General features: G+C 36.7%; 1 protein-coding gene across 1 annotated transcript in view; it reads right to left on the reverse strand.

Annotated features, from left to right (window-relative positions):
• LOC138138392 (uncharacterized) overlaps positions 1-14,808 on the reverse strand; it is a 189,274-nt gene that overhangs the window by 53,383 nt on the left and 121,083 nt on the right. The window lies entirely within an intron of this gene.

Raw genomic sequence — 14,808 nt, forward strand, 5'->3', positions numbered from 1 at the left:
ACTCTTAGGACAAAATAGTACAGACAAGTTGACCAGTACAAGTTTGCTTAATCAGAGCCTTCGGTTCGTTGAACCTTCCGTGGCGGAGGTCGCAAATCCGCCGCAGCGATCCGGCTTGAACTTCTAGGATTCCTGCTCCTCCAGCCTGTTTCGACTCCACCACGATCACACCAGCACCTGCTACACTCTTAATACCCCCTACACTCCCCTTTGTACTCCAACGAACGTGAAAAACTTCCTTGAGTCGCGCTGGTTCCCCCTTTATATGCCTTTTGCCCCTCTCGGAAGGTTTTTTCTCTGTGTCGGATACGGAAATACCGCGGGCCGTGCGCACGTTCTCGAACGTTCTAGAACTTCTAGAAATACGATTTGGTGGGAAATTTTAATCGTAACAGTACCTACCTACAACGTACACCTTTTTTACAGTAACTATTAATGCATCTTTTTTTTTTTTGGTATTTTTTTTAAATACACACCGCACAACAATTATCGCATCACTTTGTTTCTTAAGTACCTATACAGTGAGTTTTTTTTAAGACTGGTCATAGGGTTTTACATGCTAATTTTTCAACCCCCTCTTAACTTTTATTTTTGTGAAAATTACAAAGCCTGGCGCTGTTTTTAAATTAAACAATAATATTATCTAGTTATTTACTTCATTTGATGATACTTAAATGGTTGTAATAGACAATTTACAAACAAAATGTTATTGGCAAAAATCCAAAAAATAGTTTGAATATTACTTTAATAAGGATAGATTCATTATTTATGTAATAACAAGGTTCTTTACTTCAATAAAAATTAAATGAAATGTTCAAAATCGCCTCCATAGGCAGTTAAGCAATTAGGTACAAAATCAATTACTGTCGCGAGCAATAAATTTTGGTCGTCAATGTCATTTGAAATTTGGTTAGATTGTCACAGATTTAAAAAATGTCCCTGCCTAATTATGCCCATGTCAAGAAAGTGTCAAAAAAATGAGAAAAAAAATGACAATTAATGGCATACAACATAATGATAGGTTATGATATTTACGACTGTTTTACAATGGAGCATTTTCGATTGTGTCAAAGAATGACCTTGATGACCAAAATTTATTGCTCGCGACTGTACATATCAAAATTACAAATGTCAGGTGAAATTGTAGCCTACTGAAAATTTAAAATTGAACCAAACGGAATTCAAAAAACGTCTTTTTGCTAGCTTATTTCATGCTTCTATTATTTAATATAATTGAAATTGCTTCAATACATTATCATATCCCACAACTTTACTACAAAACTGGGTTGAATATTTTCATGAGGACAAAAGTTAACAGGGGGTTGAAAAATTAGCATGTAAAACCCTATGGCCAGTCTTAAAAAAAACCTCACTGTATAGCAAATGGTCTGCAAACATTTGGTATAAATAGACTAAATTTAATCTTTAAGGGTCGGTTGCACCAACGTGAGTTAAATTTAACTACAGATTAAAATATACGAAAACATTGTTATAACAATAGGTAACTAAAGTAACGAAGCATTTTAACCCACAGTTAACTTTAACTGGCGTTGGTGCAACCGGCCCTAAGATTTCAACCCTATATTGGAATGATAATTGATTTTTGCACTGCTTGTGTTAATTTTTGTTGACTGTATGCAAGACATTGCAGAACCATCTCCACAATACTTTAGAGCGAATTAATCAATGACTGTAACTCCTTATGTTGATATTATGTGCAATATGGATTTTATACAATCCTATTCTCGGAAAGATAACACATTAAAAAAAACAGAATGTGTCGTAAAGACGCACGATAGAAGTGAAACTTTTGTATTACAGGGAAACATTGTAATTACTAATTATTCTTCAATCGCTTTTAAATAGCATATTCACAACAAAATTGTATATTTTAATGAAGAAAATAAATTATAAACAACGATAACACTAAACAATATCGAAAAGTCGTTGTTCATTTTTAAGCCTCCAAATTAAAGAGAGGACATTATCGATAAATGCCGTGAGTGTGACAAAGACAGAAGTATACACAATTTTAAGGGATGTTTGTATCGTGTCAAACAGATTAACTTACATTTAAGTGAGATGGAAATATTGGCGCAAACGTTGTGCGAGACACCAGAGAATACAGAGACACTGCTCCCACTCGACCCGATAGTGTTTACCCCCACCACTTTTCGTCACACAAAAAGGTTGCCGATCAGAATTTCAAGACCCTCCCATAAAAAGTTTCACTTCAAAAATTAAGTTAAAGTTCAAATTTTACATGTATAGTGGCGGCCGGGGAAAATGAGAATGACTTAAATCACTCTGGGCTGTATTGAAATAAAACTGTAATGGTTATCATTATAAAGATTTACGATAGGGCCAAATTTTTGCCTGTCACCACCTGCAAACAAAACCCTTCTTAAATCGTTCCTTCTAAGAACACAGGTGTAAGAGAATTTTAAAAACGCAACAGAAAAACTACCTCTTCCACCCCAAACATGTGGCTCATAAATTATGTTCTGAAAGGTCCTTGACTCGGGGGTGATTTTTACGAGTCCCACAGGCGAGACAGGGACAGTGTAGCTTTGGCAGCTGGAACCGACGGGCTGTCCAAGGTACGAGTACGAGAGTGACGGCAGGTGAATAGTCTGTGACCCGGGAGTGGTGCAGTGAATTAGGCTTGTGCTAGCCGGTGATACAGTTACCAGGTGTGTCGGTAACTGGGTGATAGCAGGTTTGGGCAACCTGGGCTATGATGTCAGTACCACCAATGCGCTAAAACCTCTGGCAGATACCATGGTATAATTCCTGAGCACCGGATGTCTGGGTGAGGCATCTTTGGCTCATGACACGGCTCGGCCGTTGACTGGGCGCGTCTTGTTGAGACGGCCAGTGGTGACAACCAAATGTAACAGATCATACGTGCTTGATTAACGGTTGGGAGGTAACCCCGGCTCTCCTGTACTGAGGGAGCACAGTATCGTATGGAAGTGGGTTGTAGGCTCACACGCTGGCCGTGGCGGTCTTCTTCTGTGGAGACCGCGGGCGGGCCGTGCATCCCAAACTGCACACGGGGCTGTTACAGGTACTACTAGAACATCCAACGCAATCCCGGAACGTAGCGCTCTGAAGACGACGCCCGTGGTTCGAGCCCCTCATCATGATCGGGCTAGGGGGAGGAATCCCCCGGGTGAGTCACTGTATGACCTTGATTCGCGACAGATGTGTCAGGTGTTTATCATTTACATGTTTGTACCGTCCCATTGAGCAAACCCGAGTCCGGACCTGTGCTTTACCCTTTGAATGACTGAATGAGGTGGAGGTGAGTCCGATTGTAGATTATCGTATGACTAGCTGAGATTGTCTAATTTAATGTGTACCGATGAGTCTGATCGATTAATTATCAAATATTGAGGGATAACGCCCTTGGGCAAAAATCAAGTCTTACACTGGTCACTTGGACCAACCATTAATTTACTTTTAGATAGACAAAAAAAAAAAAAAATTAAAACTAATATTCACCCAATGGTGTCAAAAAGATTGTGTTATTAACTATTGCTGGTGTTATCACTTATCACTCATTGCACTAGGTCACTAAAGTCTATTTTTTCCTGGTAGGCGCGTGCGTGCGCATCTCCGAAAGGTAGAATCACATAGCTAAGATTTTTAGCAGGATGCAGGAATTGTTAGTATTTTTGGTTGCATATAATCTAGGGGATCAGTATTTGGGGTTGCATATTAAAACTCATGTTTACGATTTAATTTTTGTATAATTTGTAAAATGTAAACAAAAAAGTTTATGAATAAACTCGTGGAAAAATTGATAACAAATATTATATGTACATTTTTTATTTTTTACACACAGGAGGAATTACAGTGACGTCGACAAAAATTGACAGTTCACATGAAAGCGGCAAAAATTTCATAACATGGACATGGCCTGCTTCGACTACAATCATTTATAATAACCATTATCTTGCAAGAGAAAAGGTCTCCCTTCTTGGCGTATTTTTTTTATTTCCCGTAAATATCTTCTTCGCCAGTTATGTCTTCTCTTTCTATTAACAGGCTTTTTCTGTTTCGTTATTTGTGCTATTTGAAATAAAACATAGATTTCAATGTTTACAGTTAATTGAAAACAATGTATGTACTTACTTGAATTTTAATTCGTGTAAAACATTATAAAGCTTAGAACGACTGATGTTTGGAATTTCTTCATTGTTTTGCACTTCCTTGTACACAGCATCAATTGTAGGAATTCTGTTTGCAGAGAAAAATGAGTGCACTGTTTTTCGAATGATATTTTTGATGTTCATCCAATTGAATCATACATTTCCTATCAGGTTTCTTCGGTGCCTGTAATTGCCCACACTTCTTTTCTTCTGCCAAGTATCATTGAATGGTTTTAAATCCACAACCTTCAACACAAAGTAATTAAGCTGTGATACAACAAAAAATTCAGAAATCAATACCAGTATAATCTGCAGTTTTTTCCATTTGAGCCGTCTTGGTTAACTCGGCAAAATCCTTGGAGATCCCACGAAATACTTTAACGATAATTTCTTTCTCGGCTTGTGAGAAATTTGCTATAAATATGCATTAATAAAAAACTGTTACTTGATGTTAGCATAAATCCAACTTAAGCGATTTATTTGGTGATCGAAATTAAGACATCTTGTTGACATATAAAAACTTCTTAACCACTAAGAACTGTTTTTTTAATAAATAAACGGACACAACACAAAACATGAAAGGAAAACTAAGACACGATGAAACAAAAATGGCAGCTTGGACCTGATTGACAGTACAGAACACTGTAATATTGCACATTTCTCTAGTGTAAGTAGAAAAATAAAGTAACCAATAGGAAAGTCGCATTTCGTTGCAGGATTTTGTAAATGCGCACGCACGCGCCTACCAGGAAAAAATAGACTATAGGTCTTTTTCTTTTCAATCGTCGGGTTGAACCGTCCTTTACCAGTAGTTGTGTGACCTCTGGGTTGACATGGTCTCTCACTCTTTGTTGGTGTTTTTGGGCTGAGCGTTTTATTTCATCGGCAACATACGGGATGTTTAGGTCCCGATGAATATCGCTGTTTCTCGCATATCTCGGTGCATCGACAATGTTACGGAGCACTTTGTTCTGGAAAGTCTGTATTATTTTTATATAACGTTGACTAGTACAGCCCCAGAGCTGAATACCATACAGCCAGGACGGCTTTAGCATCTGATTATATAACAAGACTTTGTTATATATAGACAACTGGGAACTTCTACCTATCAACCAGTACATTTTCTTATATTTTAGGACGAGTTCTTTCTTTTTCTTTTTCACATGCTCTTTCCACTTCAACTTTGTGTCCAGAGTCATTCCGAGATATTTCGCCGTATTAGCGTAGGGTATTACGATGCCATTCATGTTAACATTATGCTGGCCCTCTATTCGTTTATTTGTAAAAGTTATATTTACAGATTTTGCTTCATTCAATTTGATTCGCCAGACACGAGTCCATTCTGTTATTTTATCACAAGCACTTTGCAATCTTCTAGTGCTACTGCTAATTTCTCGACCAACTGCTAATATCGCCGTGTCATCTGCAAAGGTGGCCATGGTGATGTTGTTTCCTTTTGGTATATCATGCGTATACAGTAAATAAAGCACTGGGCCTAGAACGCTGCCTTGGGGCACTCCGGCCTTTATATCTTTGAACTGAGAGTATTCATCTTCTTGTTTTACCCGAAATATCCTTCCAGTGACGTATGACTCCAGCAGGTGCACATATTGCTTTGGCAAGATCTTGTTCAATTTACTCATCAGTCCTTGATGCCAGACCTTATCGAAGGCCTGGGCAACGTCCAGGAATACCGCCGAGCAGGTTTCCCTTCCCTCTAATGCTTCTTCTATTACTTTTGTTATACGATGTACTTGGTCGATTGTATTATGTTGTTGCCTGAATCCGAATTGATGGCTCGGTATTAAGTTTTTATTTTCAATAATTGGTTTTAGTCTTTTTAAGAGCAGTTTCTCAAAGAGTTTGGAGATGATTGGCAAAAGCGATATAGGCCTGTATGATTTAACCTCGTTAGCTGGTTTTCCTAGTTTATGTAGCATTATCATCTCTGCCACTTTCCAACAGCTGGGCATATGTTGCAACCTGATTACTGCATTGAACAGGTATGTCAACATTACTATTGCTTTTTTGGGCAGGTTTTTTAGTAGTTCACCAGTTATAAGGTCATACCCCGGGGCTTTCTTTGGATTAAGATTTACTTTAATCTCGTTGGCGATTTCCTTTGGAGTAACTAGGGGAATTTTTTCATCGTCTTGGTTATTATATTCTTCCTGACTCATGGAATTATTTTGAGCTGTATAGTGTTGGAATGTTTGCTCTAAATAATTAGCAAAAGCCTCCGCTTTTTCTTTAGCGCTTTTTGCCCAATTACCATTCGTTTTTCTTAATGGCGGTATATATGTTATTGGTTTCTTCAGCTTCCTGGTAGCTCTCCATAGTGAGTAGTCCGTACTTCTTTCATTTGTCAGTTCTCTCAGGTAACACTTGATTGAGGATTGTTTCAAGTTTATAATTTCACGCTTTAATTGTTGGCTAAGGTTGTTTAATTTGGTTTTGTCTGCTGCGTTCCTAGTTGTCTGCCACTTTCTCCTAGCCCTTCTTTTATCTCTCACTAGTTCTCTTATTTCGAAGGGATAATTGTTGCCCACTGTTTTGTATGTGTATGGTTTCGTGTTATTCCATGCTGCTTCTTGAATTTGTGCTATGAATTGTTCCGCTGCTGTATCCAGTTGCTTTCTATTTTTTAGTTGTACGTTTAATTGAATATTTTTTCCTAATTCCTCTCTAAAGCTCAGCCAGTCTGTAGTTCTATTAGTTAAATAGGGTTTGTTTTCTTTTTTTATTATATGATGGCTGAGGGTCAGGATTACAGCTGAGTGATCCGAAGTAACATCGAAGTTATCGTTCACATCTGTGAAATTTAGTGCTACTTTCCTGGTTATAAAAAAATCCAGAAGATCTGGTGTTTTTCGTGGGTCCGACGGCCAGTAAGTAGGTCTGGCGGTTGAACGAATGTCGCATCCTTTTTCCCTGAGTGCTGCTTTTAATTCTCTACCTTTGGTCGTCGTGATTCTTGAACCCCAATTCAGGTGTTTGGCATTATAATCTCCACCCAGGATAAACCTTTCTCCAAGATAGTTCAGCAGGGTCGTGTAGTCCGGTTTTTTAAGATTATGTCTAGGTGGACAGTAAACAGCCCCTATTATTAATTTTTGTTTTACCGAGTTCACGCATATTGCAGTGAGTTGATATTCTTCTCGTTGTACTGTCTGTTCCATATGGTGGTTAATATGTTCTTTAATTAGTATGGCGCTGCCCCCGTTGGCCTGGTTTAATGGGTGGTTTGCATTGTAAGTTTTATACCCCCTAATTTTGAGATATGATTGTGTTGTTAGATGTGTTTCAGAGAGAAGGCATATGTCGATATTTTGCAGGTGTAAGAAAATCTGTAGTTCTTCTTTTCTATTCAGAACACCATTGGCGTTCCAAGTAGCTATTCGGAGATCATTTTTGCTCATTATTTACTGTGACAAGTTCTGCTAATATCGTTCTCTATTGTGGTTAACCGTGCTGCGAGTTGGTCTACTCTTGTAATTAGATTTTGCATTATTTGCATGAGAGACGTTTCCTCCGTTGGGTTTGGATTTTTGATGTCTGCAGGCGTTTGGTCTGGTTCGTTTCCTTTTTGGGCTACTTGTGAATATGATACTCCAGGTTTGATTTCGTTGGCTGTAAGTGTTCTAGGTTGTTGTTTTCTGCTGGCTTCATCTCTTCTTTTTTGTAATTCTTTTGCAACTTCGCATCCCCTGTAACTTGCTGGATGATTTTTGCCACAATTTGCACATGCTGGTTGTATATTTTTTGCTTTATTACATTCTGTTGATAAATGCTGTCCAGCACATTTAACACACTTTGGTTCGTGCCCACAATATTTCTGGGTGTGGTTATATCTCTGACAACGTTTGCATTGTGGTATAAGTTTACTACTTCTGACAGCTTCAACTGAGACTTTCATGTGACACAAGAATTCTATATCATATACTTTTTTGACGTCCTGGCTAGATTCAAAAGTTAGCATAAAGAGAGGTAGTGGTATTCTTTTATATTCTCCATTTTCTTTAATTGTTTTTATTTTGTTCACTACATCTGTAATTAGAAATCCTCTTTCCTTCAGTTCGTGTTGTATCTCCGTTGGTTGGCATGATGGGTGTAGGTGTCTTACAATTACTCGTAGTGGTCTAATTAGCTTGTTCTCATAGGAGTGCCACTGGTATTTTTGATTATTCACTACTTTGGTTAATGCCCTGTATTCCCATTCATTGTCTACATTCACCTTTACTTGGTTATTATTTAACATAGTGGTTCTGTAATTAATTTTTTCGCTTTTAAGATGTGTGTTTAGTTGACTGTAGTTGTTTATATTGCTAATTATTACCGGTGGTGGTTTTTGTCGTTTCGATTCTTGTTTTTTTTCACTTTGTTTTTCTGCAATTATTCTTTCCGGTGACCTATTTTGTTTTCGTTTCTTATTCTCCCTCAGTATCCATGCAGTTTCTCTATTAACTAGCTCTTCTTCCTCCTCTGAGTTTGCGGGACTAAATCTTGTGCGCGTTGGTTGCAGTTTAGCTATAATTGCTTTTAATTCTTTGATCTCCTGTTGAGCTTCTGCAAGATCTTGCTGTAGTTTCTCTACGTTACTTGTGTCTGGTGTAGGTACGTAATTCGCTTTTGGTTGTACGGGTTTTGCTAATGCCCCTATTTGTTCAGATATGTCCGTTCGTGAGTGTCTTCTGGCTCTCATTGGAGACCTTTCGATCCTACTACTTTTGCTGAATGGGTTATCCTGGTCCATTTTTTCTATTTCGTTGTTTTTCATTTATTTATCTATTTGTAGTATGTCAATTAAGCACATATTCACCAAGTTCTCGGACTTTTTTGTCTTTGTTATCTTATCACCGTACCGATATCACGGCAGTTTCTTATCACAAATAGCTACTGTTATCGCGCGGGCACTTGATATGTCGTGAGCACAAACAAATACGTCTTCACTTAACGCGTTCGAGTCTCACTCTACCAAAATCTTAACAAACATATTAGGCATTCACGATCTTTTTGGGACCGAGTTGGCTATGATTTTTTCTTTTCATGTTGGACTAACTGGCTCAGTGAGGCAACGGATTCAATTTTTTTTTTCTGTCAGTGGCTGTTCGACATTTTCTTGCTACCGCATTGCCAGATTTATTATTTTAATATTCGTAAGAAACCAAATGATTTATTAAGTGTGTAAAAATAATTTAAATTGCCGTCAAAGGGACAGTCAAAATTGCCAAAATATGTAATTATTATTACGATAAAAAATTTCTTTTAAACCATTTAATTTAATTTAAAAAGGACAGACCAGATTTAAGAGATCCGGCAACAATGTACCTATTCAGAAAATATAACCCTAAACTGAAAACAACTTAACCTAACATAAAAAGTGTCAATTTCCTTTAGGGAATTTAGTTATCACCGAGATACTGCCAACAAAATCACTAGATGGTCATAGCCAACTCGGTCCCAAAAAGATCGTGCATGCCTTATATTGGGTGATTCAAAATGATTGTGGCCAAGTATGGCAACTATGTACGAAAATTTATGTGGCAACTGTGTGGATGAGGTAGAGTTGTCATTTGTATGACATTTCATAAGCGTGCATTTGATTTTTTTGATATCATTACACAGTGAGCGGCAAAAGTATGGAATAAATTCCTTAAAAATTAAACAAAAGTCTTTTCAAAAAAATCTTTGGACAGGTCACTTTTAGTTTACAAAAATACATGTTTTTGTACCAAAGAAAATTCCAAGCAGTCATTTGTTTTCGAGTTATGACATCATCGATAGTTTTTTTTAATGGAAACCTCCTATTTTTTTTCTTGATTCTGATAGCGCTTTTAATTGTTTAAATGACAGTATAAAAATGTTATTATCTTACATGAGGAAATTTTTGAGAAAAAAAATAATAAAGTTGGAAAAAATAAATTTTATAAGGAACAAAAACAAGTCAAAAAATCAAGTAGGTAAATCAAACAGTCAAATGTTACTGTCAATTTCATTCGTAGGTGTTATTTGTTTTACAAAACCTTTTTCGAAAATGACTCATTTAACAGAAACACAACGTATAGAAATTTTAATTTTGATTGGGTGCTGGGATAAAACTAAAACAGGGGGAATTTCTGCATAAATTTGCTTATTGTCAACAAGCTGGGGGATGGCAATTCAACATTTAATTCCATAATTTTAAGTACTTACTAACACAGTTTTTGACTTGTTTTTGTTAGTTATAAAATTTATTTTTTCCAACATTATTTTTTTTTTTCTCACAAATTTCCTTATGTAAGATAACAAAATTTTTATACTGGCGTTTAGAACATTAAAAGGGCTATCAGAACCAAGAAAAAAAATAGGGGGTTTCTATTTAAAAAAAGTATTGTAGTGACCCAGTTTAAAATTTAAATTTAAGTTTCCGGTACCGCCACAACAGCGCGCTAAATGTGAAGGTACTAGCGGCTAGACTAGGAACTACGAGCGGAAATATAGCGGGGAGGAAACGGGCTCGCGTGGGCGGTTGAAGGGGGTAGGTCACTTTTGTTTGGTTTTTCGAAACGAACAGACCTTGCGAAGAGCGATCCAATATTCCAAAAATCTGTAAGTTACATCTGAACCGATTACACTACCGTTCCGAGTAGGTATTTTGTGTACCCGTGAAGAATCCGGCGTTTTTTTTAATTCACCTGGGTAATTTATCCCACTTTCGTTGCCTTTTTTGTGTTTTGTTTTGGGACCAGGACCACGTGGTAAGGGTATGTTGTAGATTTCATTTTGTTGCATGCTGTTGCTTTAAGAAGCGCCCATTCGTTAATTTTAAGCGTTATCTTTCTCCCGGGAGGTTCTTTTTTTTGTAATCTTGTAATTTCGGAAATTAGGAGCCGTCGTCCGAATCGCGAGCGTCCATTTTGTTTTCTTTTTTTTCTTCACTAACATTTTACTTTAACGGCACTCGACCCGCCATCTTTTTTGTTTAACATTACCAGCGATTATTGTATTCGTGATTTATGTTGTTTACTGATATTTGAGCCATTTAAAGTGGTTCTATTCTATCGTTATTTAACTTCACGTTTTGTTCTCTTTTATTTCCTCATTGTTTAATGTTGCGGTTTGTTTTTGCTTATGTTATCCTTGTTTAATGTTGCGTTATGTTTTGTGTATTTCATCATTGTTTAATGTTGCGCTTTGTTGTGTTGAATTTTCGCATCGTTTAATGTTACGCGTTGTTCGATTGAATTAAACTCGGGTTTTCTTTATGTTGTTGTTAAGCACCGCTAGATTTCGAAAGAGTTAAAGTAAAATGTTGTAAGTGCGCCACTATGGGGGGTTAGGTTTCAATCAGGAAGTCGTGGGGTTGTCTAGTAAATTTCTGGGGAGGCCACGGTTAAGTTACGGCCGTTAGCGGAGGCGGACCTAAGTCCTGCTCGATGCGGCTCTGGGATGCTGACGTGAAACCTCCGTCGCGGTTCTAGAGATCTTAGGTTTTTGTCGGTAAACGGTTGGTTGGGGAAGGTGGAGCAAGCTCTGCTCGAAGCGGCTTGGGAAGCTCATCGTACAACCCCGAGGCGCTCTGTCACTATTTCTTGGTCGGTGAAATAGCCCGACGTTCATTACTAACCTGAGTATCTATAAACGTCGCTTGATTTCAAGATGATTCAGATTATTCTTCTGAGTCCCCTCGCGGCCGAAAGTTTGTTACCTCCAGCTCTAAGCTCCCGTTGGCGTACCTTGACCGCGTAGTTCCGAGTTAAACATTGTTTTTGTCATTAATCGAATTGTAAAATATGAGTAATACCTGGGATACGGTTTTTGAAGAGGGTTTTTCATCCGTCCCTGTCTGTAATAACTGCCTTATAATTTGTTTACTTGTTTTGCAAGCTTTAAACTGTCATTTTGTCTGTCATGTGCCCGTTTTTCTGTTATTTTAAATATTGTTGCATTCATCTTGTCGTTTATCTTTGTGATGTACTATGGCGGACAATAAATTTAGGCCGGCACATTTCTGACATTTCAAAAAAGTCAATGCAAGCGACCATTTATTGTCATTATGACTGATGTGTCAGTTTGTCAAACTGAAGGTTTTCAATTTGTTTGGCGTTTCCTTCGCCTTTTTCGTAACTTACGGATCATGACGCACTAGCACAACTGATTTGTAGCAGCACTTCTCTCTGGTGCACGCTTCTTTTCCCAATTTTAATTTTGATTATCGCTGTCACGATGACAAGAATGACAAAAATCGAAAATGGGGTTAGTTGAACATAATGCCAGCTTCACATTTTATTGTCCGCCATAGTACTCAACTAATTAATTTCTTGTACTTCGTTAAACTTAATTTCTGTCCTTTGTATTCGTTCCAATTTCTTTTTCATCAAAGTTATTACAGACATTTTTAATAAAAGGTATTTTGCGTCCCTCACATGTGTGTTTTATTTGCGGCACTGTTCCAACTGGAACCGTCACCGTTTGCATTCCGAACCTTTTCCGCCAAAAGAAAATCACAACGTAGGGCTCCTCCGATTCGATGACGATCACGACCACATTTGTTACCGTTTTGCGCAGGTTCAAATATTTGGCGGAAAAAGTAATGTATTCAAATCATTACAGTATCGATGACGTCATAACTCGAAAACAAATGACTGCTTGGAATTAATTTTGTATTAAAATATGTATTTTTATAAACTAACATTGACCTGTCCAAAGATTTTTTTGAAAAAAATTTTGTTTAATTTTTAATGAATTTATTCCATACTTTTGCCGCTCACTGTATACAGGCTGTTCTCGAAGTTGACGCGTTCCTTGTAACGCGAGGTACTACACATTATTCTTAAGAATTTTAGCCTAAATCTTCTTAGTAAAATGTTTGTATTAACGGAGATAATTGATTGTATATTTTTATTGTTTTCTAAAATTTTAAGTCCGGTCCTGTCCATTTCTCCGCTGTACTAGATTAATAACTAACCTGGCCCAGAATGGTGTCTTTCCGGAAATCGCTTTGCAATACTCTCTGGACGCTGCAGATGCATTCTGATAATGTGATAACATTGCCCATGCATTTGCAACATATCTGTGAGCTCATTATTTTCCTAATAATAAAGCCATTTCGACTAATTAGATGACAACTCTGACAGAAGTTTTGATTAACGTCCATGCTCATTTGATTTTTTTTTGTCAATTCCAATTTCTAACAAATCAGCGCAAATTTGAACAGGACCGGTTTCAAAAATTTCAAAAAAATTAACTTATTGTATCTTCATTGTCGTACACTTACTAAGGTGATTTTGGCTAAAATTCTTTAGAACAACGCATACTATCACATGTTAAAAGGAACGCCTCAACTTCGAAAACACCCTGTATTAATACGTGAAGGAAAACCTTTGTACCCCTTTTTAAGCAAATTGTGCGCACGGAGGAGTGTGAGATTTGGCATAGTTAAAGTTTATGTGGAGAAGGAGTGCAGAAAGATAAAATTTATGTATAATATACAGGGCGTCCCCAAAAAAAGAGACAAATCCATAGCTCCTTTATTTATCGGAGGATTTTAATTATCTATACATCAAATTAAATGGTTGTGAATAAGCTACAAAATGGCATATTAAATTTACGTAAAACCCAAAGTGCTTCAAGGTGAAACTGTCAAAATATTTTTTTCAAATACGGACACATACTTTTTTTTAGTAATTCTGATAGAGATTTTTATCTGAAAACAACAATGTATGACATGTGTAACCTCATATAAGAAAAAAAAATAAAAAAATAACACTGCATTTTGAAACAAATGACGAGCACGAGAAGCTATCAAAATTTATTGCAATAAATTAACCAAATTAAATTAGTTGGAAAAGCAAATGACAAATATGCAATAACATTTGGGATTGCATGTACAGAGCGCAGTTTTAGCATCCACGATAGTAGTATTTTTTAAGTTTTTTTGTATTTTGGGTAGGTAAGTGTACACTTGTGATACACTGTTCTTTTAAGAATAAAAATCTCTATCAGAAGTGTTAAAAAAATTATGTGTTCGCATTTGAAAAAAAAAAAAAAAATTGACGTACGTCGCAGCAAGTAGAGTTCAATCATTCAGTGGTTTGAGCTTTTATATTTCCGAATATAACGGCCAAGGGCATTTAGCAAACGATGAAATTTTATTTTAAATTCAATGGACATTTTATTTTTTTTAACCGCCCGGTTTTTGTTGTTTCAATAAAAAATATAGGTATAAAAAATACGAAACACGTGTTCTTTATTTCATTTTTCATTTTTTGTATTAATTTTTTATTTCAATTTTATATAATTTGAAAAAGATGGGCAAATTAACTGTGTAGCCTTTGCGAAACCTGGCCAGTATAGCAATGAAAAACTTAAGGAAATGTCAAAAAACACGTTATTGTTTGTAAATATGGCATAGCCAAACTATAGGTACCTCATTTTTCCTATCGACCTATCGTTCCTATTTTTCAAATAACTCGAAAATTAGTGCATAATGACGTATTTGTAAACGCTCGCAGCAGACGTAATAGAACAAAATTCAAAAAAATTATATGCCATAATTATACAGGTATACAATTTGATAAAAAAAGTCTCAGTAACGTTCAAACTTAAAAATTTAATGAAAACGGACGAATTTCGACCGCTGGGCGACCTCTAGTTAAAGGTATTAGATGCA

Source organism: Tenebrio molitor, chromosome 1 (assembly GCF_963966145.1).
Source record: "Tenebrio molitor chromosome 1, icTenMoli1.1, whole genome shotgun sequence".
In the NCBI taxonomy this organism is placed as follows: domain Eukaryota; kingdom Metazoa; phylum Arthropoda; class Insecta; order Coleoptera; family Tenebrionidae; genus Tenebrio; species Tenebrio molitor.